Raw genomic sequence first — 26,470 nt, 5'->3', positions numbered from 1 at the left:
CTAGTACTATGTCTAGAGAAAATACAGAACTCTTTATTGACTAAGTATTTGAACATTTGTTTCATATTACATTTCAATAAAGATGTGGTATTAATTTGTGGCCTTAATGGAATGATCTGTTTGAAGGATTTCTTCTCTTTCTGTTACATCAATTTGCCTTGTTTCTCTCCTTCCCTTTGCTCTCTCTGTGGGTCATCTAATATGAGCTCTGGGATGTATGCAGGACTTCTCATGATGTCTTGGAAACCGTACTTGAATTCAGATTCTCCATTTGTACCTCCGTGTTTAAATATCCCGTCTTCAAAGGTGTGCTTTCTGATTATGTATCGTGACATGCATGCTCTTACTCCTTTGAGACCAGTCCAGTTTAATCCAGTGTGTGTGTATGAATGTATGTATGCACCTGTCATTTGTTCTTGCTTTTTTTCCAGGGAAGAGGGAAAATAAAATGGTAGGAAGGAAGAAAGATGGTAGGCTGTTTTCTCACTTGGGGAGCTGCTCTTCACTTCAATGGGTAGAACCGATAGTAAGAAAGGCATGAGGAGATGTCCATTTTGGTACCCCAAGGTTTTTCAGTTCCAGAACAATGTCCTATTCTTAGTTTGAAGATATGGAAATTCACTCACACATATGTGCATTCCTATGTACTCTTTAGAAAAATCTCCATGTTGAAGTTTGATGATCAGTTCTGTTATGTGCAGCCTGGACTGTGAGGGAATACAAAATGCAACACCGTTATGTTCCACATTAAAAGCCATTCCGAGACTGGTTAGGCTCTGTGTGTCTGGCTGCAATCTACCAGAGTTCCTGAAAATTCAGATCTTTCTCTCTCAGAGAGACTAGAAATATGTCGTCCACTGAGGCCTTACCCAGTCCACTCAGAATCTCCCCTGCTTGGACTGTTGAAGGACCAGCAAGTTATTTTGATTGTTTCTGGAGTTGAGAGTGGTGGAGATTTCTTCAGCTTGGGTTGGGCTTAGTTTAGGATTATGGTGCTGATGGTCATTCAGCTCTTGTCTTATAACTAGTGAAGAATTGATACTTGTAGACACGCAAATGGGTAAGTTTTGAAAGATTTAAGAGAGAGTAGAAATAAAGCAGAGAAGCTCCCAAGCTGAGAATATGAGAGGGATCCTGGGCCGGTAGCAGCATGGCGGCTTGGTTGGTGGCTTGATTCCTTAGAGCTGTTGAGATGCATGTTAGGTATCTAGTTGGGATGAACCTCCTCGTCAAGTACAAATGTATATGGGAAACCTTGGTCGATTGGTGGGCCAGGGGAAATAGCGCAGACTTGGAGAAAAGCTCCTGAAACCTTCCTGAGATGAAGAATCTGGAGGCAGTTCCTGATCGCCACACTGAATGAAACCAGAGTCCTCTTAGTCCTTCCAGGTCAGGCTGGCATCCGTGCTATTTTTGGTCTGTGTCCCTATCTGAGAAAGATTACCATGCTCCTCATGTCCATCAATAACATTGCTTATTTTTTTCCTTTTGGAAAGATGAAATGTTTTGTGGCAAGCATAGTTACTGATAATGATGATGATAATAATAATAATAATAATAATATCGCTGGCACATTGTGTGTTTCCGTGTCAGTCCCCGTGTGGAATCTTATTTTCTCATCTTTTAAAGTGGAAATGGTAAGTCAGAACATTTACACCTCCAACTTACAAAAGCAAAGCCAAAACCATGCTCTTCTATGTGTACCCTCTTTACTGATTTAAGAAGACAAAGCGAATGAGAAGTCCTCACTGTCTGTAAGGCAGAAATCTGGGGATTCTGGACGTTGTGAGGCTCGTGTTTCCCTCCAGTGCTGTCCCTGTCAACACCGAGGTTTTTGTTCTGCTGTGTTTGAGTGGTAATTACTCTGCGGCCCAAGCCATCACATTCTGGTTTTTAATTCACAGCACTTCCTCCTACAGCAGCTGTTGTTCACTGCATGGGGAATTTGAAGGTACATATCCCGTAGCCTCCTGTGATGAGGAGGACCTGGTGGTGTGGAGTTTCAGAGAATTCTGCTGCTGTTTATGTTTAGCATTGTAATGGCAGGCACTTTATTAGCTGCAGCCAGTCCTCGTTGCTACCACATTGGATTGTTAGTGGTTGGCAATTATTTGCCTTTTCTCCATGGAGATATTGCTGGGAACACGCTGTCTTGTTAGTTAGCACAGCCATCACTGACAGTTGAAGCCATATCTTGTAGCCATTTCTGATCTGATGGCTGGTTTCAGGGTTATTGCATGCAATATCCTAGCACTGATGAAAGTTTGTATTGGGAGCAGAGGTCACTGAGGGGTAAGAATCCAGTATTAGAAGATGTAGCAAAATCAGTCAACTGCAAATGATGCAGTTCCCAAATATGTAGCTGCTTTCAGTGATTGAGACCAGTTCTGAAAAGCAAGGTGCTGAAATGGTTCTTAGCTGTAACTACCTAAGGAGAAATATACCTAGTCAGTTGGGCAGCTGATGTGCAGAACATATTCAGGAGACTCCCAAGAAGGGGCCCCTGCCAGGAACCCCATGGACATTCCTGTGATAAGCAGAAGAGCCCATTACCTGCAGTCCCAGGTGTTTGCCACCCTATTCACGCTTACTTTCCAGTAGCTGCGCGCTGTCTTTCCTCTGCGTACCTTGTGGACACTAGTCTCCTTCTGGGTCATCAGGACTGGATTTGCGGTTCTGACACATGAAACCCTTGAGAGGGAGAGGGCATTGGAGATGGGACTCAGATTTGTGGGCCAGGGCCTGAAAAGAAGGCAGGGTTGGGTCCTCTGAGAAACTTGATGGGATTAGTGGCCTTGTGTGGTGAGAGATAGTTTTGCAAGGTCTAAATGTCAGGGTGTGGGGGGAGCATTCTCTGGAAGGCATGTCACTAGCAAAATGGTATTACTGTAATTTTACTCCATATGTAATATTGTCCACAGCTTGATATATTTACTTGTGTTTGTTGTAGACTACACAACTTCAATGATAAGTTATTCACATATGTAAAACCTATCACCTGCCAGTTAGAGACAGAACAAAATAGAAAACACTCCTTTGTGACAGGAGTTTACATTCTAGCAGACCAGACAGGTACTCAACAAATGAAACAGGAAAATACCAGCTAAAGTAATGCCCCGTAAAAGTGTGGCAATCACTGGACAGCTAGTATGGATTAGGTGGTTAGGCAGAAATAATACCGTGATGATTTAAAGCAGTAAAACGTTTGATAACTAGCACAACGGAAGTTATTCTCTATACATCTTTCTAGAGTTGTCAGCATTATATGATGTTGCTCAACACACTGTCTGGCAGTGTTTTGTTTTCGCTTTGAGTGTTTTGAAACTTACTGCAGTGGGATGTGTTACTTATTTGTTTTTTGAAGACCTTTTTCTGACTGATTTTCATAATAAAGATAATGTGCAGTTTTTAGTAATGATGTAAATATTAATTTGGTAATTATATTTCAAATATAGTTATGCATTTAAGATTGAAAATGTTTTGCATTATTATTTGGATTTAAAAATATTTTGTTTATTTTTATTCTTTTATTTGAGAGTAACAGACAGAAAGAGGCAGATAGAGAGAGAGAATGGGTGTGCCAGGGCCTCCAGCCACTGCAAAGGAACTCCAGATGCATGCGCCCCCTTGTGCATCTGGCTAATGTGGGTCCTGGGGAATTGAGCCTTGAACCGGGGTGCTTAGGCTTCACAGGTAAGTGCTTAACCGCTGAGCCATCTCTCCAGCCCACTATTTGAATTTTTGTGTAAGAAATATTTCTTGTAAAGATTCAGTCAATCAAACTGTATATCTAAGCATAAGAAGAAAAGACTTAGAAGGCAGCTTGGACATGCTTTAAAACTACATCTTTATTCAACACAAAGTTCCAGTGCTCATGAGATATAAAGAGTAGTTTTGTTTTTGTGTTTTGATATTGTTAACACTGTTGTCTTTGAGAAGGTTGGATTTCCTTCCAGGCTCCTGTCTAATAGAGCACTAATGTGTTGCTACTTGGGTTTTATGTCCATCACTGTAGTGTTTTTGAAATAGAAGGTCATATTGTTATGTCCCAATTTATGTGATAATTCCCTCATTTTATAATTTTGCTTTTTTTGGAATTCTTGCCCTTATAAATAACTTGGTGACATGTCTTGGCTGGGTTGTGGAGTGAGTGACCAAGGCTCACAGCTATGCGCATCTTTCACTGATCCAAATCATTTTCTCTTAGTCACTTTTCATCTCAGAAAAGCATCTTTGCCAATCCATTTCTGGCAACAAAGTGTTTAAAGTGTCGTCAGCTGGTCTTCAGCAGCGGAGTCATTTCTCTTAGGAGCTTCCTTTGTTCTCCCCATCCATCTGGATCTGCCCATCTTCTTAGTCTGTTGCACTTTCTGTCTTTTCTTCTTCTTCTTCTAAAATATTATCTTTTTTTTTGTGAGAGAGAAAGTATATATGAGTGCCCTATGGCTGCCAATGAACTCCAGATCCATGTGTCACATTGTGCATCTGGCTTTACATGGGTACTGGTGAATCAAACCTGGGCCATCAGGCTTTGTAAGCAAGTGACTTTAATGGCTGAGCCATCACTCCAGAACTTCTGTTGCACTTTTTGAACCTGCTGTCACCCAAGTATGAAACATAAACTCTGCATCCTGGGTATCTGTATCTGTGAACTGAATGGACCACAAATCAAAGATATCCAGAAAATTTTTTTTATCTGGACTGAACATATATGTGATTTTTTTTCTCCTTGTCATTATTCTCTTCATAATACATGGAACCACCACTTACCTTGTATTGAGCCTTACAAGTTACCTAGAGATGACATAGTAGATGGGATATGCAGGTGATAGGCATGTTACACACAAATATTGTAGCAGTTTCTATGGGGACTTGGGCATCTGCTCATGGGTACCTCTCAATTTCCTTTTTTTAGACCAGTGAAATCTTGAGCAAGTCAAAAGTACATTAGTGATTCTCAGAGCATGGGGTACCTTTGCTCTGTGAGTTTATGTGGATGTTGTTATCTCACATGAGAGTAATATATCCTGGCTACACTGCAGAAGGGATGCCTGCATGTTAATTGTTAATGAGTTGGAGTACTTTTGTTGCCTGTAAAAAGGGGCACCACATAATTAAATGTAATAGTGTCTCTTGTATGTACACTTGGGTGTAAAAGTGAAAGCAATGCTAAAATATCCTTGTGCTGGTGTAGGCTCTCATTTGCTGTTCCCAGCACCCAAAGCAGTGATATCTGTTATACTTTTTGAACGAAGTTGTGTTTAAGAAAAGTAAATTAAAGTATTTATCTCATTATATCCCTAAGTGTTATGTATTCTGGGTAAGTAAGGATTTTTGATTTACAGATGAAGGATATTGTAAAACATGGAAGGATTTGTGTTAAAAGACAGTGATTTTTTGGAAATAGGGTCTCACTCTAGCCCAGGCTGACCAGAAACTCACTCTGTACCTCCAGGATTGCCTTGAACTCATGGTGATCCTCCTACCATTGCCTCCTGAATTCTGGGATTAAACGTGTATGCCACCATATCAGGCTTAGGGGCAATGATTTTAAAACAATTATTTCCTTCTTGTTAAGTCAGAAACATGCTACTAGAATTACAACTTTTAAAGAACTTAGATTATTATTAAATTTTTTTTTTGAGGTAATGTCTCACTCTAGGCCAAGCTGACCTGCCAACTCTGTAGTCACAGGCTGGCCTTGAGCTCACAGTGATCTTCCTACCTCTATCTCCCAAGTGCTAGGATTAAAAGCATGTGCCACCATACCTGGCTTAAATGTAGATTTGGAAAACTAATTAGAAAAGGTTACAAAAGATATTTCATGACTTACTTTGCTTCTTAAAAGTTTAAAAATTACTTTCTTTTACTTTTACTTATTACTTTTTTTTTTCTTTTATTTTTTTGAGGTAGGGTCTCACTTTAGCTCAGGCTGACCTGGAATACTCTATGTAGTTTCAGGGTGGCCTTGAACTCTCAGCGATCCTCCTACTTCTACCTCCCGAGTGCTGGGATTAAAGGTGTGCGCCACCATGCCCGGCTTACTTATTACTTTTTTATAATAGGAAGTAAAGGAAGAACAGTATTATAGTTATTAATTTTAAGTATCATTCCAGTGTTTGGTGGATATATGCCATTTAGTTTACTAAGGGGCATATTTCAGATATAATACAAATATTTAAATGCTTCATTCCATTATTAATTTTCATTAGTCTTACCTTACTTATCCTCCATTTTTGCTTCCTCCTTCCCAATTATAGCAGTAGTGATTTATAAGGCAAAAAACAGACAAGACATACAGTGGCCTTCCCCAGACAATTCCCTTGCTGTGTTGGCTTTGCATGCATGTGGAGGAGGCCTCTGATAGCAACTGCACTGTGACTGTTCTTGCCCAGGAACTCACAGCCGTCCAGCTCATGTTAGAGCTGAATCTCTAAGCTGACTGACTCGATTCTGGTCCAGTGTATTTCCTGACATACTGTGCTGCCCTTGTGCTATGGATTTGGTTATTGGGTTTGCATTTCTCAAAGTACAAGCTGAAGTGTATAGTAAAGAAATTGATGAAAGTATTTTGCCACCATGACAAATGTTTGTGAAAAGCTCAAAGGGATTTCTGTGAACATAACATTTCTCTGAAATTATATTGCCTTCAGAAGGCAACATTTAGCTGTTGGAGTCTCAATTTAGGGAACACAGGACATTTATTCTGGTTTGGAGTTCAATTAGATGTGAATGTTTAAATCCTTTACTTGATTCTTCTGTGCTATTGGGAAGGGATGGTATTTCATAAATATGGAATCAGGGCTGCTATTTTGATTTTTTTTTTTAACTGCCAACTTTGAGTGTTTTCATGTGGTTGTGGGAAGGTATTGTCCTGGTGCTCAATTCAGAAACCATGCCAGGTACCTGTTGTTGAGTTTGTGTGTGCTGCTATCTCCTGGGTTTGTGTGGGAAGTTTGTTTAGGTTGCCAACCCAGAGCAGTCTTATTGCTTTTCACCATGGCCTTGTGTTTCTAAGTCACATGACAGACTGGCAGAGGGGCCTTTAAATGGAATAGATTGTGTGTTTAACAAGACCAGAAGAAGTAGTGCATCTTGTTTGTATTCTTCATGAAACTGAGATGCAGCCCTGCCCATTGCATGTTCTTTTAGGGCACCTTGTGGGAACTAAGGTATGCTGCGAAGAATTTCTCCCTTACAAAATGCTCAATGTGAATACCTGGGAACTCTTTTGTGTGTGTGTGTGTGTGTGTGTGTGTGTGTGTGTGTGTGTTCATTCCTAATTGCAGTGTTATTTAAGGTAAGCTTTGAGAGCTGGCAGTGCCCATTTAAGCTTTAACTTTTAATTTCATTTTGAACATTCATTAGCCTGTAGTTCCACAACACAATTTTCAACTTATTTAGTGTAGCTAAGGATTTTTTTTGGTGATTTGAGTATGTTGAATTTGTGTCTATTGTTTGTTTACTTGAAGTTCTTAGCATGACTCCCCAGCTTTGAAAAGGCTACCTACTATTGTCCCACATCCAAATTAAGCCTGGAAAACATTTGACAATGGTGGGCTTTTCCCCTTTGAAGTCAGGATACTGTTACAAGTTATTCATCTCTATCTCAGAAGGAAGTATATGAATGGTTCACCGCGCATCTTCTCTACCTTTTTGTCTTTTCTCTCATCCACATGTACCTCCTCCCTCATAGTGCTTGTAGCATCATGAATCTCCTCCTGAAGGTTAAGGATACCTTCGAGATTAAGAACTTCTAAAGGTGTATATTTAATGAAAGGGAGAAAAAAGATATTCAGATATTCTTTTTGAGAGAAACAGCATATTCTTTCACTTATCTGTCTTTCTGAACATCTGTTCATCCATCTACTATCTATGTAGTCATTGCTCATCCATTCATGCTTTGCTGGGTACTTTCTTTAAAAAATTTTTTTAAGCATCTTTTATTTATTTATTTGACAGAGAAAGAGGGAGAGGGGGCTGGAGAGATGGCTTAGCAGTTAAGCGCTTGCCTGTGAAGCCTAAGGACCCCGGTTCGAGGCTCGGTTCCCCAGGTCCCATGTTAGCCAGATGCACAAGGGGGCGCACGCGTCTGGAGTTCGTTTGCAGAGGCAGGAAGCCCTGGCACGCCCATTCTCTCTCTCCCTCTATCTGTCTTTCTCTCTGTGTCTGTCACTCTCAAATAAATAAATAAATAAATAAATAAAGAGGGAGAGGGAGGGAGGGTGGGAAGAAGGGAGGAAGAGAGAGGGAGAGACAGAGAGAAAGAGAGAGAGAGAATGAATGGGTGCACCAGGACCTCTAGCCAGTGTAAATGAACTCCAGATGTGTGCATCCCCTTATGCATGTGGCTAATGTGGGTCCTGGGGAATTGAACATGGGTCCTTTGGCTTTGCAGGCAAATGCTTTAACTGCTAAGCCATCTTTCTAGCCCTTTAAAAATGTTATATATATATTTTATTTATTTGTTTGACAGAGAGGGAGAAAAAGAATGGGTGTGCCAGGGCCTCTGGCCGCTTCAAAGAAACTCCAGATGCATGTGTCCCCTTGTGCATCTGGCTTATGTGGGTCCTGGAGATTTGAACTGGGGTCCTTTTGTTCTGAAGGCAAATACCTGAACTGCTAAGCCATCTCTTCAGCCCTTTGTCAGGTTCATTCTACTTGTAAAGATGTTTTATTTTTACATTTCCCATTTTTCAAACCTGGAAGTGTACTGCCTTATAAGACTCATGGAGAATGAAAGATTGATTCATGGCAACTGTGAAGGTGTTCAAACAGAATGAATATATGCATATTTGTGGTTGTATAGTAATGCAGTTCAGAGCACCGACGGACTTGAGAGGTAGCTAGTAATTGCAGCCATGGTTTGGTTTATACTTTGCAAAGTCTTTCTTTGAACTTTCTGAAAGACTCTACTTTTACAGTAAAGCAGATGAGAATGGGATTTACTTGCATGAGCACAAAATTGTTAGGTATCTGGACATTTTTTTAGGAAAGTGCTTTACCAAAATAATTTTTAAAGTTTTATTTTGTTTTCAAGGGGGGGGGGTGGAGAGATAGAGAGAAAACGAATGTGTGTGCTGTAGCCTGTAGCCACCAAAAATGAACTCCATGTACATGTGCCACTTTGTGAATCTGGCTTTACATAGGTAGTAGGAAATCAAACTCAGGTCCTTAGGCTTTGCAAACAGGTGCCACCATCTGTCCAACCCTTTAAAGTTTTTTTTTTTAATGCAAATTTTACTTATTTTAGCCAAAGACATTTTTTTTTCTTTGCAGATCAGCAGATTTGTTTATTTCATACAAATCACTGTAAATATATTTCAGAACTTGAAATATTCACTTAAATATTTTTAGTTATTCAGAATTTTTTATTTCAGATTGTTTTCTTCTCTTTAATAGTTTATAAAATTACTATTGGAACCACTACTTCTTTTGACATTTTCAGTATTCATTTTCTACTGCCTAAGATGAAACAGAAAATCTACTTTGTTTCAGACAAGTAAGGAAGAATGATTTATTTGTGAAATAAGGTTCTAATTGCCCTATCATTTTCTCTAAGATTGAAATACAAGATAAAGGAACAATAAAGAAAATCACTGTCTTTGAATTTTGCACATACAAAAAGCATCATGTGCAACATGTGCTGACAGGGCTGAGCTGGTAATGATTGTGTCATGTGCACTGTTGCCACACCACCTACACTTGCTTCAAGAGCATATCTTGATGGATGAAAGGCGAAAGTCACTATGCATAGCACTCAGATTTCAAAGTGTGTATCATTAGCATTCTAGCACAATAAGATATACACCTCTATCTTTTTTTTTTTTTTAAATTATTTATTTATTTATTTGACAGTGACAGACACAGAGAGAAAGACAGACAGATAGAGGGAGAGAATGAGAATGGGCGCGCCAGGGCTTCCAGCCTCTGCAAACGAACTCCAGACACGTGCGCCCCCTTGTGCATCTGGCTAACGTGGGACCTGGGGAATCGAGCCTCGAACCGGGGTTCTTAGGCTTCACAGGCAAGCGCTTAACCGCTAAGCCATCTCTCCAGCCCATACACCTCTATCTTTAAAAAAATCATTTATTTATTTGAGAGTGACAGACAGAGAGAGAAAGAGGTAGAGAGAGAGAAAGAGAATGAGAATGAGCATACCAGGGCCTCCAGCCACTGCAAGTGAACTCCAGAAGCATGCATCCCCTTGTGCATCTGGTTAACGTGGGTCTTGAGGAATGAAGCCTTGAACCAGGGTCCTTAGGCTTCACAGGCAAGTGCTTAACCACTAAAACATCTCTCCAGCCCTACATCTCTATCTTAAAATGAGTATGTTTCATGGGAAGGCTGTGCCAATGTTAGTAACTTGCCTAATAGACTTGAGCTCTATCTCTGTAATTCCTTTTTATGACATTCAAGATTTATTTTTTGGGCATATGTTTAGATTTATGATTTAATAACTTAGGAAGAACATTTAACTTTGTCCATAGTACAATCCAAAGTATGTGTATGTTGATGAATAGTCAAGGTCTTTCTGTTAAATTATACCCAAACTTGCACACTGCTCTGGCCATGCTGCAGAAAAGCTCTCTCCTTTTTGAGTTGACTCACTTAAGTACACCTCAAAGTCAAACTTCACATCCTCATTTCTTTCTGTCTCCACATGGTAGTGAAGTACTAACAAAAGAAATTAGCCATTCTATGTATTTTTGTTCTAGAATTCTTTTTCCTTAAATTTGGAATGCTCATTTTCTTCCTTTATTTATTTTAAAATTTTATTAATTAGAAAACTCGTGGTATGGACAGAACAAATGTTGGTCCATTACCTTGTATTATCCTATTATATCCCATCCTCCCCACCCTTATTACACTTAGGGCCCTCTTCAGTGGGGTTACTGGTATTCACCATGGGGCTATCGGTTATGAATGGAGCAGTAAGTCACTGCGGGTGGTGGGCATGCCTCTGGATACTTCTTCCCACCCTGCTCTTCCACAGTGGTCTTTGAACCTTGGCAGGTCTGTTATAAGTCTACTTTAGTGTTGAGGTCTCAGCACTTTCTGTATTTTTGCTTTGATACATTTGAGTGTTCTCAGTATCTATCACTATCTCTTTGGCACAGGTTGTCAGGCTCACCATGAGAGCAGCACTTGTGTTTAACTTGCCATTTACACTGTGGTGTCACCTGGACCCGGGCTGATGTGTAAGAGGTGGCTCATCTCATGATAGGCAGTCAGATTTGTCTTCTTGTCATGTTGATGGATTTTGGTTTTCCCTGTTTTATGCTGCCTTCTGTATGAAAAAGAAAACAGATTCTTGGAGAGTGAGGGCAGCATGGATTAAAGGGTAAGCACAGTTAATTAAGAGAGATTTTTTGATGGGAGCTGCACTCCTTTTGGCCAAAGAGTAGTAGTGGGAGGTTTTCTCTGAAGTATATGACCCTTGTCACCATAGGATTCTGATTTGGTTCCAAGAACTAGCTATGTGTTGCTTCTCACTGAGTGGGCCTCTTATCCAATCTAAGAGCTATTGGTTACCTGCATAGGCTGAGTGCCACTGTTGTACAGGTGTGCATATATTATTTGGCTGGTTGATTTCATTTCTAGCAAGATCCCCTGCTTGTTCAGAACATTGGTGGCAATTTTCCTGCATTTGCTCATGTAGCACTTGCCAGCACTTTGAGGGCTAGCCATCATGGAGCTTGTTTCCTTCTAGGTTACAGCACGATCACTCAATGTTCTATATTGGCAAGTTGTGGTGTTTTCAGAAATAGGTTCTTACCTATCAAATGAGTTTTCCCCAGGGTTGTGGTTCTGATGGTTTGTGGATGGGAGACTGCAGGAAACCTGGAGTTGTACTGGAATTGCTCAACTCCTCTTCCTACCTGTGCCTAGCTGTCTCCCCTTCAGATTTCTTGATGTTGCAAGGAGGCTGATGAGGTTGGGAAATCACATTGTTTGGTCTCTGCTCCCGTAGATGGGCACTGCTGAGTGGGAGCATGGATCTGCGCCATTCCGTGGCTGGGCTCCACAAGCTCCTCAGTGGGATTCTGGCTGAGTTCCTCCTTTCTGATAGGTCTGAGGGTCTCCTGCTTCTCTGCTGTGGCAGAAAAAAAAAAAAAAAAAAAAAAAACACCAAAAACCCTCCTATAAACCTTCACTTTTTAGGGAAAGAGTGTATTTTGCTGTGGTTTTGCTCAAATCCCTCCCTAGGCTGGATTTGTGTGACTCCTATGCAGCCATCTTACCTGCAAGTCCTCCTTAATTCCACTTTCATTGTTTTTTAAAATATTTTATTTTTATTTATTTATTTATTTTACAGAGAAAAAGGGAGGGGGAGAGTGAGAGAGAGCGAGAGAGAGCGAGAGACAGAGAAAGAGAGAGAGAATGGGCACACCAGGGCCTGCAGCCACACTGCAAACGAACTCCAGATGCATGCACCCCCTTGTACATCTGGCTAATGTGGGTCCTGGAGAATCGAACCAGGGTCCTTTGGCTTTGCAGGCAAACACCTTAGCCACTAAACCATCCCTCCAGCCCTCATTGCTTTTTAATACAATGTTTAGTCTGAAGAAGTGTCCTAATATTGCCTTTCCATCTATGTTTTACAAAGTCTTTTGGAACAAAACATCTCCATTTAGCCTAGTATCTGAAAGTACAGACAGAAATGGTTTGAAATAAATTACAGAGCATCTTCAGTGTGAACCTGTGGCCCAAGTAAGTCATTTGGAAGTTTTTTAGAGGACTATTTAAGGTGAAGGCCCAGTGATATTTCTGTTCTCAGCTGCTACCAGATAAATGATAAAAGAATCCTGAGGTCTTTGCTAGTGAACTTTGGAAAGAGTGGCAGTCTTAGGTGAGCAGTGAAGTAAGGAGTGTGGATCTGAAAGGAAGCAAAAGAAAAACTATCATGACACTAAAGTGGCCAGTAATGTAACGAGACAGAATGAATACTTTGTGATCAAACTCAGAAGATGAGATGAATTCTGACTCACCTCTGCTCCCAATCCACACCAAAAAAGCATTCCTGTGTGACTGTATAAGTATTTATAGGGGAACATACTTATATCATTAATTGTGGTTACTTATTAAATACTAAGAGTGCTTTTCATCTTTATTTAACCTTATTTAATCTTCACAGTAAACATGTAAGGTATGTAGTAGTACCCAAATTTTACAGATAATAAGAAAATTATATTAGTAAACCCATGGACACCAGAAGTTTGGTTAGGTTGTTTAGGAAGTAAACTACTCATCAAAGGAAAGGGGGCCACATACATGCCTGAAAAAGGATATATAAAATATTTAAAACATATAAATGGATTATAGCCAACTGAGCCAATACTTTGATGTTTGGCCGTTGTACAATTTTTATTAAGCTGAGATGCCATATGAGGACTCTACATTTTTATTTACTAATGCTTAGGAAACCTTTCTAACCTCCAAGTATTCACTCCTGGGAGGTCAGGAATTTACAGTAGTATTTCCTAAAGTAAATTATAGGCAAAGCTTATTGTTAAATGTAATATATATACATATATATACACTATATATATACACACACATATATATTAATGTACAATAAATATAAAAAGAAAAAACAAGCTCTAAGAAATAATTCAATTAAATATGAATATGTCTAAAATATTACAGTGAAATACATGCAGCTGTGGTTAAGTTGTGTTTTAATTACTGTGACCAAATACTTAACCAGAAGCATTTTAAGAAAAGAAAGGTTTTCTTTTGGCTTACAGTTGCAGTGGCTATGGTCCATCATGGCAGGAAAGACATGGCAGCAGAAATGGGAAGCTGGCTGCTCACACTGAATACATTATCATGAAGAGAGAGCGAACAGGAAGTGGGGCTGGGCTGTCAAGCCCCAAGGCCTGCACCTAGGGATCAACTTCTTCCAGCAAGGCTCCACTTTCCAGAGATTCCATAACCTTCCAAACTAGTACCACCAACTGGGGACCAAGTGTTTATACACATAAGCCTGTGCAGGACATTTCACATTCAAACCACAAGTGGTGAACAGGAGATGCTTAGATTATATAGGTAATTAAAAAGAAGGTAGAATCTTCTAGCAGTGTATTAGACAGCAAAAAGAGCTATCTAATGAACTTAGTTATTTTTGGATACTTTGATATTCATGATCAACTGACATAAATATATGCTTGTGTCTTAGCTATAAGATGACTATGTCACAGATTGACTTACATGTTTTCCCACAGCCTGGAACCCATTTTCTGCTCCCTTTATCTTACCCATTGTTTATAGTTCAGAAATGCTTTGACTGCCAGATTCCTCAGATGCTTAGTGCGTAACTACACTTTGTTACAATTGTTATTCTTCTGTAACCTTTACAGACATGTGCTATGAAGGTTTTGACAAGTGTCTATTGAATGAATGAGAGAGTAGATGAGTAATTTATATGTTTACTAAAGTTAGCAAGAATTTTCAACAGTCTAAACTATTTGGATCAATTTTGTTATGTGGTTCAAATGATCAAGCATGGAGTTGCTAGAATCATTGCTTAAAATTTTGGCATACATTTTACTGAGTGAATTTTAAAGTCAAAAGAGCTATGAGGAAATGACATTGAAAATTTGAAAATGTAGGGCAGCAGATAGGGCCAGATAAATGAGATAACATTTATAATTTTAGAGGGAATTTAGGTGTAGGTCCTCTTGTAGTTCAAGACTGATTGGAGCTTGACATTGGAGAGTGGACTTGATTTTAACATATGGTTCTGACCTGTTTCCCAGATTTAGCTATGGGCTCCATTCTACTGAGCGGATCCTTCAGCCAATTCAAGAGCAGTTGATTACCCACCATTACTGTGTGCCACTATTGCACTTGAGTGAACCTCATATCAGGTTGTTTGCTGCTGAGTAGCTTAGACCATGAGTTGCTTGGACAGATGTTGGTAATTTTCCCCAGTTGCTTATGTAACACCTTCTGGCACTAAACAAGCTGTTTGGGGACTGACTCTCTTCAAGATTCTAGACAGGTTTCTCCACTGCAGAGGAACTCCAGATGCATGTGCCACCTTGTGCATCTGTCCTACGTGGCCTCTGGGGAATCAAACCTGGGTCCTGAGGCATACAAGTGTCTTAATTAACCATTAAGCCATCTCTCTGGCTCCAATACCAGTTTTGACTATACATTGTTTTCTAATTTATAACTATCCATTCATTTATCCTTCTATATATTCCCCCCAATCCTTCTTATTCATTTGTGTTGTAACATAAAGTAGGTTTCAGAACATCTTAGTATGCATATTATTAGCTAGACTTCAGTAGTAGTTTATCAGCTCTTTTAATATAAGATTTAAATATAGTAACATGTAATAAGTTTAATTAAACATTTTCCACCTTGAACTTCTAGCAAATTATAGAGTAATAACATTACTCCAGAAAGTCACATCTGGTCCTGTCTTCACTCTCCGCTGGAGAATCTACTTCTATTTTTCAGATGGAAGCAGAACCTGAGAATAGATTCAGCTCATGGCACCTCACCACAGCCCTAGCTGAAACCATAGAGTAATTAGGGAAATGAGCAAGAGTGCTACTTTCTTGGTGAACTTGTTACCAGCACAAAAGTGAAGGAGATAGACACAGAGAACACGCATCTCCTACCAAAACAGATATCCAGAGTCACAGAGGCTCCCAAGACCTCATCACTGAAGTAGACCTAAAACAAACCCAACATAGCTCAGGGAAATTTGCGGAAGAGGGGATAGAAAGATTGTTAGAGCCACAAGTTGGGACATTATGCACAAAGACATTGCATCCTCCCCATAACTGATGGCTACCCCCACAATGCATGACCCACAATCTCCAGCGAATAGTGTCCTTTCGGAGGGGGGAGGACAGAGAGAAAGCTAACGATGGTATCAGCATGGCTGTTTACACACTGAGTATGTACATAACTAATAAAAAAATGCTTGTGTAGCGTGAATAAGGCCTTGAGTTCAATCCTTAAGACTGTACCACACCCCACTAAGAAACCGATGTATCATGCAAACTTTTTCCATGTGTACAGTCCAGTGGCATTACATGCATCTTGTTAGGTAACCACCACCACTATCTATTGCTAGAACTTTTCATCTTTTGACACTGAAACTCTGTACTTGTCACATAACTCTGTACCTCTTCCCCCAGTGCTGTCCTGTCAGCTGCTCGTAACTGCTATCCCATTTCCCCTCTATAAATACTATGCACTTTTTTGAATTAGGGTAATAAATTAATGCTTCACCTCTAATCCTATAAGATAGGAATTATTTTCCTCTTCTTTTTTTATTATTAGTAGCTATAAGTGAGGGATCAATATAAGCAACAGAATTACTCAAATCGTAGATCTAAAATTCACCTCTTAATTTATTTAACAAAACTTCTCATTTTATATTGACTATTTATTGACTGCCAGTATATTGCACATATTTTGGGATAGCATTATTCTTCAGATACTGATGCAGGAAGCATCAGGTGAAAGCATTTCAGAGTAGTGTGCCTTGGTAATTATATAAATGTAATCCATTTGAAGCTTTAACCATTTATGTGAAATTAGGCATTTTATTTGATTTCTACCTATGGCTATGGCTTTCAGAAATTTGATATACAATTTATTTGATGTAATTTCAGCCTGAGAATATTCCTGCAATACAATAATGAGAAATTTGTTATTGAGATATGACTTAATGAAGTATAAAGGGTATGAAATGAAATATAATAATATATGGCTCAGGGATGTTGGCATAAATAGCATTTGGCTAATGGGTATTTTATATTTATGTTGCATATGAGTTTTTGTAGTAGAGAAAGGTAGTTTTACAAATATTGGTATCATTCAAAGCATTCTGTAAATGTAATTAGATAACTGAAATTTTTGTTTCTATTTTGTGAAATAAACTGGTATTGTCAAGGCAGAATTTAGTTCAATGTATTGTTTACTGAAGGGAAAGCCTTCATGGTTTGAATAACCGTAAGAGAAACTGTATGAAGACCTTCATTGGCATTCGTACTACCAAGCACAAAGGTACCCAGTGCAGCTCAGTTACCACAGTGACATTTCTGTCAGTGCCAGGGAGATGTAAACTTGTTTTGTGCTGGAGTTTGAAATGATACCAGATTAGATCCAGAGTAAGCTGAATGGATGCAGTTCAAATTAACCTTCTTTAGGTCCCTGGGGCCAACAACAGTGATAGGATTGATTTATTCATGTTGTAATACATATGTTTGGAAAAATGAGAATGTAAAGACCACTAATTAATAAATATGTATTTTAATCAAGACAAACTAACCTGTATCAGAGGAATATGAAAGTTTTTTGGGAGACTTGAAACTTAAGTTAGAGAGAGAGTGAGAAAGACTCCTGTTCAGGGGAAAATCACAAAATTACAAATATAAATTATCCATAAGAGTCACTATATATTTACAAGAGAAATGAAATCATAAGTGGTGTCAAATTTAAATGACACTGTCATCACAATATTCAGAGAATAGTATTTTAAAACTGATCACACTTTTCAGCTCCTTCTCCATCTATACAGTGTGTGGTACTTGATGGACTCAGCACATGATAATGCTTCTATTATATTTCCTGCATATATTTAAAGTTTTTCCTGTAGCATGGTGCGTAAAATTTTTGTATTATTGGTTGAATATGAACTTTTGTTTATAGTTATTTAGACACTCTTAGGCTTTTCTTACATAAATATAGCAAACATTTCATTTTCCCCTTATCCTCTTACCCATTCATTAAGTTTCTACATCCCGTTTTTCCTAGATATCACATATGAACTTCCCTTTATTAGTTAATGTTCATATGATAGTTTATACAAATGCTCCAAGTTTAGTCAGATGTGTCACTGAAAAATAAAATGGTATATATGAGATAAGTTTCATTAAAAATAATCTGCTGATTAAAGAAGAGGAGGCATATAGGAATTTATGTACCATTTTTACCTTTCATATCATAAAATGTCATAACAATCTTTGTAGCTTGAACTTTTGGTATCCTGTGGTGACTCTCACATACCAGTTGTAATTCTGTGATCCGAGATGGGTCACATCATAGTATACAGGATTTTTTGTTTGTTGATTTTTTTTACTAGGCTGATCTTCAATTTTTAAAAAAATATATTTTATTTATTTACTTATTTGAGAGAGAGAAAGAGGAAGAGAGACAGAAAGAATGGACACACCAGGGCCTCCAGCCACTGCAAATGAACTCCAGATGCATGTTCTACCTTGTGCATCTGGCTTACATGGGACCTGGAGAGTTGAACCAGGATCCTTTGGCTTTGCTGGCAAGCGCCTAAATAACTAAGCCATCTCTCCAGCCCTGATCTTCAATTTTTTAAATCCATATTCTAGCAGGTTGAAAAGCAAGCATGGACTTTGGCCTTGGCTTTGTTTTACTGGTTTTTTGAGGTAGGGTCTCTCTTTAGCCCTGGCTGACCTGGAATTCACTATACATTGTCAGGGTGGCCTTGAACTCATGGTGATCCTACCTCTGCCTCCCAAGTGCAAAGATTAGAGGCATGACCCACCATGTCTGGCTTTTCCTCAGTTTTTATAAGTATTTAAAAGTTCTAGTCACAGATTCAGGACTCCTGTTTTATTTGAAAATTAAAAGAGCTTTTTCTCTGTGATGTTTTTGGGACCAAAATCTATAATGTTCAGGTGATTTTTTTTTTCTTTTTTAGTTTTAATTTCCATTTAACAGTACTAATTTATAAGCTCGTAAGTAGAATTTTAAATATTACCTTGTAGTAGATTTGTTCTTGCATTTTATTCTTTGTTATAAATTTTTTTAGGCTGTGGTTGGTCATATATGTTACTTGTAATTTGGTTTTGCAAAATGTCAAATGTCAGCTATGTGCATGAAACTAATTTACATTTTTGTGATTATGAAATTTTATTGGTTTTCAAAATGTATGAATTCTCAATTGTCTTCTTTTGTTTTTAAGCTTAGCTTGTTATTTTGTTGCTTTTTTAGCTGAAGGTAACATGCTGATGGTTTTCTATTGCTGCATGACAAATTTCCTACAAGTTCAAAGGTAATTGTTCAGCTTTTGGGGTGAAGGGTCTAGACTGGGCACAGCTAAGTTTCGTGCTCAAGGCCTCATAGGCTAAAATCAAGGCTTTGTCTGTGATGCACGCTAGTCTGGGATCAAATGGATTTATCTTTCATGCTCCTGTGGTTGTTGGTGCTATCTAGTTTCTTACAGCTATATTATCAAGGTCCTGATTTCCATTTAAACTTTTGTCCAACATGACTCCCTCTGTCAGGAGGGCTACTCCATTAGGCCTTGCTATATGACCCCCACATAACGCTCTCCATTCATGACCACTGGGAAAATTCTCTTCCTACCTTTGAATCTTTCCTTTAATTATTTTAATTATTACAGAGAGAAAGACAGATAGAGGGAGAGAGAGAGAGAATGGGCGCGCCAGGGCTTCCAGCCTCTGCAAACGAACTCCAGACGCGTGCGCCCCCTTGTGCATCTGGCTAACGTGGGACCTGGGGAACCGAGCCTCGAACTGGGGTCCTTAGGCTTCACAGGCAAGCACTTAACCGCTTAGCCATCTCTCCAGCCCTGAATCTTTCCTTTAAGAAGCACCTGATCCTGAGTTGCCAAGAACAGTTTTTTGGTTTAAAGAAGCCAAGTTGAACTCTTTTGGGTGTAATTATATCTGTGGAAATCCTTTCATCTTTACCATACAATGTAACCTGATTATGGGAATGAGACCTATCTTATTTATAGCCTTGCCCACATACCAGGAGAAATGATAATTATACAGAGTGCATGCACCAGGGGATGTGAATGTGGGAACGTTTTCAACGTCTGCCTGTCACTTAGAAGTCATGTGAACATTTAAAATTGTGGGTTTTGGTGGGTTTGTTTTGGGTCCTGGACATCCAACCCAGAGCTTGACATGTGCTAAGCATTTGCTATACTGCTAAGTTACTTCCCTGCTGGCTGCTCCCTGAATTGTATTTTTAAAAAATATTTTATTTTTATTTATTTGACAGAGAAAGGAGGAGGGAGGGACGGAGGGAGGAAGAGACAGAGAGAGAGAGGGAGAGGGAGAGAGAGGGAGCGAGGGAGAATAGGCACATGCCAGGGCCTCCAGCCAGTGCAAACAAACTCCAGACGTGTGCGCACCCTTGTTCCTCTGGCTAACGAGGTTCCTGGGGAATTGAACTTGGGTCCTTTGGTTTTGCAGGCAAATGGCTTAACCGCTAAGCCATCCTCCAGCCCTGAATTGTATTTTTAAGAACTAATATGCTAGCTTGCGTTATAGCTTTAGGCTTACAGAGAAAAGTGAATACAATTTTGGAGATTCCTGTGTTTCCTGTCCCTCCCTGCAGGGTTCCCTTGATTCACTGCTGTGCATTGCTGTGGCACATTCATTAAAATTGAGGAACTGAGAGTGACATAGTGTTTCTAACTGAAGTTTGTACTTCTCACTAGGGTTATTTTGTGCTGTGTAGATCCATGGTTTTGACAAGTGCATAGAGACTTGAATCCATCACAGTTATGTCATGGAGAACAGATCAGGGCCCCTCAATATCCCCTGCACCCCATCTGTTAATCTCATCCTTCTTCCTGTTCCTCAAATGCCTAGTGGCCACAGATCCTTTTCCAGAATGTGCTCTGGTTGGAATCCTGAGCTGTGTTGTCTTTTCAGACTGGCTTCTTTTTACCTTTTTGCTTCTCTTTATTGATGGCGTTTTTTTTAAAGTCTTTCTGTGGTTTGATACTTCATTTCCCCACCGACCAGTACTGGCCTGTGTGTGCACTACACCTTTTTTTTTTGTAGGGGTTGCTTTCTGGACGCTGTTGAGGAGATGCTGGCACAGTTGACTTTGCGACCTCCCGGGAAGTCCTCCTCTGCGAGGACCGCTTTATGTTCTTCTCACTTCCGGGCGGGCGGCGGCCCCTGCGGAGGAGGGGGATTTCCATGGGGACTGGGGACTTCCAGCCTCTGCAAACAACTCCAGACGCGTGCGCCCCCTTGTGCATCTGGCTAACGTGGGACCTGGGGAACCGAGCCTCGAACCGGGGTCCTTAGGCTTCACAGGCAAGCACTTAACCGCTAAGCCATCTCTCCAGCCCCTACCCTGACTTCTTAAGGGAGCATCACAATCAATTGTTTTAGCATTAACCTTGTATAATGTTTTCGTGGTTCTCAGGCTACGTCCTCCAAACTTAATAAGATATTCCCCTCCCCCACTTTTAAAAAGCCTTTTTCTCCCTTTTGTTAAATGAGATTACAAAAATGTGGCTCTGGTGTGCTTTGGATGGAGAAATAAATTGATAAGATAAAGCCAGGAGACATTAAAGAATGGGTTTGAGTCCTTGCCATGTGCTGAAGAGGAGTTAAAGAACAAGAGGTGAGCAAGAGAGAGTGGGTTTATTCAGATATAGTTAGAAGGACTTCCAAGCAGAGGGGGCAACCCGAGAAAAAGAGAGTTTGCCTACTGGCCTTCTACGGGACTTACGGTGGGAATTTCATAGAGACTGAGGTAATCTTTACTGCGATTGGTCATTCGTCACCCACACTGCTGACCTCAGCAGTGAGGGGCTCATGTGCCCTTGTCCCATCCAAGGGACTGTCTATGCCCTTCTCATTCAGTCAGGGGAGTAGTCACGCATGGAAGTCACTCTTGTCCATCCCCTCTTCCAATGATTGTCTTTAGTCTGAAGTCTCTTGGCTGAATGAATCTTCTTCCTGTTCTATCCTTGAGTGTGTGACTGTGGCTTATAGTGACTGTTTTGTAATTCACCATGGACCTGTGCTTACTGCCTAGAGGAGTTAGCGCCTATCTCAGTTTTTTTGTGTGTGGATTTTCTTTATGATTTTTCTTCATGGAGTTGCTGATGTGCTTGAACTTGTACGCTTACATTTGTTTTTCTTAAATGCAGAAAAAGTATGGTATTAATTTATTTATTAGCAATACTAGAAGATTGAACTGTTAAAGGGTAAAAACACAACTCTCACATCAAAGAAAATGAGTTAGTTTATTCTGGATCCAAATATGAGTGACCATGACATGAGAACAAAGACTTAGTTTATCCCAAATTCCTTGTCCTAACATAGTCATACTTTCATAAAGAACAAAGAAATAGAACAAAGAAAATCATAAACCAAGACACTTTATTTACTTGCAAGCAGAGAGAGAGAGAGAGAGAGAGAGAGAGAGAGAGAGAGAGAGGGGAAGAGAGAAAGAAAAAGACATAAATATTAGGATATTTGATAGTTTCCTACATGTTCTTAATGTTTTCCTCATTTTTAGGTTTTTTTGTCCTTTAAGATAATTTGTTATTATATCATTAATTTAAGTGATTTTTTTTCTGATTGCCTAATTTGATAACCCCATACTGAAATTTTAGTGCCAAATGTATTTTACATTTAGATACTTAATTTAGTTCTCTTTTGTGGCAGTCCCCTATAGACTCATGTATTTTGAATGCTTGATCCCAAGTTGATGGCAGTTTGGGAAATGGATCTTTACTGGAGGAAGTGTGTTGTCTTATTTTTCTTATCTCATTTATGTTTCCTTTATGTCTTAAATCTTGTGCCCACATAAATATCTATTTTAAAGTATTTATACTAATTTTATTATTTTTATTAATTCTGGAGCTCTTTTTATTGGCTGATTTTTCTGCCTGTCTGATTTTTTAATTGTGCAATGACTGTTAGTATTTACATTGTTTATACATTTTATTGTATTTTTAAATTTAATTTAATTATTTTTATTTTTACTTGCTTACTTGAAAGAGAGGGTGGGCAGTCAGATACAGAGAGTGGGCACAACAGGGCCTCCAGTGGCTGAAAACGAACTACAGATGCGTGTGCCACTTTGTGCTTCTGGCTTATGTGGGTCCTGGGGAATTGAACCTGGGTCCTTTGGCTTTGCAGACAAGCACCTTAACTGCTAAGCGATCTCTCCAGCCTCGTTTAGATAAATTTTTATTATTTTTTTTTTTAAAAGAAATCCATTTCTTGGTAGCAAAGTTAACTGCAGGTCAGTGTGACCATTTCAAGGCTTACTTTCCTGTAGTAATGTCAGAGTGTGGAGATTACTGTAGAGCCATTCATCTTCATTGTAATGTCAGAGTGTGGAGATTACTCTAGAGCTGTTCATCTTCATAGTAAGGCACAGAGATTCTCTGTGGTCTACACAATGCCCACAGGTTTCTCCATGAGGATTGCTTACCTACAGTTCCCCTAGCATTGATCTTTCTGTTATAGTTTTGTTGTTGTTTTAAATTGGCTTCTTGGAATTTTATCTTATTCGGTATAGAGTAAAGGCATTCCTATGTTAATTACCACAGCTTTTCCTTGTGTTACCCACTTCATCCATTCAGGCTTCCTCAAATCTATTCACAGTTTATGAGACTTGTTTTTTTTTTTTTCCCCTTTTGCATTTGTTATTCATTGAAAAACTCTATAGACTTTGCCTCTGAATTAAGAGACGAAATACAGGCAGTCTTCAAGATCAATGAATTGTTTCCCTTCTCCAATAATTACAAACCTGTCCTGCCTTTTGTCCAGTGTTTGAAAAAGCCACAGGTGTTTTGTCCACTATATCACTTTGTTACAGAATTGGGAAGATGACCCTATAGCTGTTCAGTGTATATATATATTTCCATTTAAACTCATAGTAATGAATATAATTGCCTTAAACCTGAATATTGAATTTAGTTGTTGTTAGAAACAAACTATATTAGCTGTATGTTTCTATTTTCAAAGATTTCAAAGAATTTTTAATATACAAATACAAATTTTTAACAAAACAAGCTACTAAACTTTCAATAGGAGTTAAGATATCATTTAGGTATTCTTTTTTTATTTTTTTTAAAAATTTTTATTTATTTATTTATTTATTTGAGAGCGACAGACACAGAGAGAAAGACAGATAGAGGGAGAGAGAGAGAATGGGCGCGCCAGGGCTTCCAGCCTCTGCAAACGAACTCCAGACGCGTGCGCCCCCTTGTGCATCTGGCTAACGTGGGACCTGGGAAACTGAGCCTCGAACTGGAGTTCTTAGGCTTCATAGGCAAGCGCTTAACCGCTAAGCCATCTCTCCAGCCCGGTATTCTTATATATATATGTGTGTGTATATATATAATAAAAAAAAATAAAATCAGATATTGTTTTATATACATATGTTTATATGTACATATAAAACAATGTTTTTATTTATTTATTTGTAAGCAGAAAGAGATAAAAGAGAGAGAGAGAGAGAGAAAATGGGTGCACCAGGGCCTCTAGCCACTGCAACCTAAGTCCAGACACATGTGCCCCTTTGTGCATCTGGCTTTACGTGGGTAACAGTCTGTACAGCTTCATTTAAAAATGGATTTGGATCCAAGACTGAACACATGCCATTTGAATGGTTCTTAGCATGATGTATGCTGAGTTATGAGAGTTATTTCATGAGTATATGTTAACCCAAGGGGCTATTCAATGTGCTTGGTTATTTAGATCTAGAAATGTTTAGCTCTAGGCTGGTATTCATCCTGAATCATAAATTTGTTATTGATGGATTGCTTTCTAGATGCACATGTTATATTCTAAGAGAATTAGAGGCAGTAATTAATTTTCTACTTTGAATCACTTACTTTAAGTTTATATAACTGTTTTATATACATATTAGTAACACAAATTTTGTTGTTGTTGTTGTTTTTTGTTTTTGAGGTAGGGTCTCACTCTAGCCCAGGCTGACCTGGATGGAATTCAGTGTGGAGTCACAGGGTGGCCTCAAACTCTCGGCAATCCTCCTACCTCTGCCTTCCGAGTGCTGGGATTAAAGGTGTGTGCCACCATGCCCAGCTTACAAAAATGTTTTTATTTATTAACTTGGAACATAAATTAATTATAAAATTTTCTCAGAAAAGTGGTAGAGGAGTATTTAGGAAAGAACACTTCTGTATAAAAGCAGTTTAACTGACAGAAGCTTATCAACACTTGAAAGCATTTATTCTCAGTTATAAATGCCATATTTTAAGCACCATTTTCATTCTATCTTTGCATCAATATGTCATTTAGACAGAAAGTGCTGATGTAGGTTTTCAGTCTGAGACTCCAAAGGTATTGAAGGTGAATGTGATCTCAGTTACACATCATCTCTCCTGCCCTGTCAGTGCATTGGTTTTTTTTTTTTTTGTGTGTGTGTGTTAAAAATACATTGTTGTCAAATATCCTAAACTTGCTGATCATTTACATGTCTTTAAAAATATTAACTAGATAGTAGGCGATTCATATATCAGCATCCTTATCCAGACCTGCCTCTAAATTTGAGAAAGTTTTATGTGAAGATACACAAGAAGTTAGTGTCACCAAGTTTTCCATTCATATTGGTTAACTGCCATGGGGAATTTATTACTGAAGCTTCATGCGAAAAAGATAAACCACTCTGTCATCCTGTCTTGTCCTATTGTGCTGTTCAGTTATAGGAACAATGATATGCCTGCAATTCTGAGACATGATGCACTAGAAGGATCTTGATTACAGGCAGCGAGCGGGTGGCTTGGTGTTTGTGTGCATGCTTTTATGTATGTCCCTTACAGAATAAAATTATATTTACATATGCTACAGTGATTTTTCTGTATCCTCATGACTGTAGCTTTTTAGTATATTAGATTATGGGTGTTCTTTGTATTTGTTTACAGTTTAATCTCTTCTGGATGGGAGCTGACTTGTCATGAATATTATTTACTACCGGTGTTAGTAACTAGTAGAGATAACCAATAGTGTTGCAAGTTGGTTTAATTAGTGGATAGTCTTTAATCTGTTACTTCCTGTGAGCTTACAGTAGTAACATATATTTAATAGTGTCTTCTGATTTTGCTGGTAATATGGGTAAGTGCTATTTCTTAGCATAATGCCAGTAGAATTAATTACTTTAAAAAATACTTTATTTTTATTTATTTTTTTGACAGACAATGGACATACCAGGGCCTCCAGCTGCTGCAAACAAACTCCAAATTCACTTGCTTACATTTGCTCATCTGGTTTACATGAGTCCTGGGGAATTGAACCTGGGTCCTTTGGCTTTGTAGGCAAATGCCTTAGCCACCAAGCCATCTCTCCAGCCTGAATTAATTACTTTAAAGAGTAGAAGTTGTGCTTTCTTTGGCAGCACATATACTAAAATTGGAAAGACATAGAGAAGATTAGCATGGCCCCTCCATGGATGACATGCAAATTCGTGAAGCGTTTCATATTTAAAGGAAAAGAGTAGAGGTTAAACTACTTGCAGTATGTTTTGCTGTATGACCTTAAGCATGCTATTTATTTTCCCTTTTTGAGCTATTCCACCTCTGAAATGGGATTATAATAGTTTCTGCTTCATAGGATTAGTGAGAGGATAAAATGAGAATTCATATAAAACAGAACAGCTCTTGACCTCTGGCAAATAACAAATGCAGTGAATATTAGCTCTTACCATTGTC

General features: G+C 38.9%; 1 protein-coding gene and 1 non-coding gene across 5 annotated transcripts in view; both read left to right on the top strand.

The window, feature by feature from the left end:
• Window positions 1-26,470, top strand: part of Immp2l (inner mitochondrial membrane peptidase subunit 2) — an 872,509-nt gene that overhangs the window by 108,148 nt on the left and 737,891 nt on the right. The gene's annotated exons all lie outside the window — the stretch shown is intronic.
• On the top strand, window positions 26,142-26,246 carry LOC123455400. The gene has a single exon (XR_006633889.1). It is a non-coding gene; the product is annotated as a U6 spliceosomal RNA (small nuclear RNA).

Source organism: Jaculus jaculus, chromosome 16 (genome assembly GCF_020740685.1).
Source record: "Jaculus jaculus isolate mJacJac1 chromosome 16, mJacJac1.mat.Y.cur, whole genome shotgun sequence".
Taxonomy (NCBI): domain Eukaryota; kingdom Metazoa; phylum Chordata; class Mammalia; order Rodentia; family Dipodidae; genus Jaculus; species Jaculus jaculus.
Note: the sequence above shows the minus strand (reverse complement) of the source record. Positions and strands in the feature narration are given on the sequence as shown.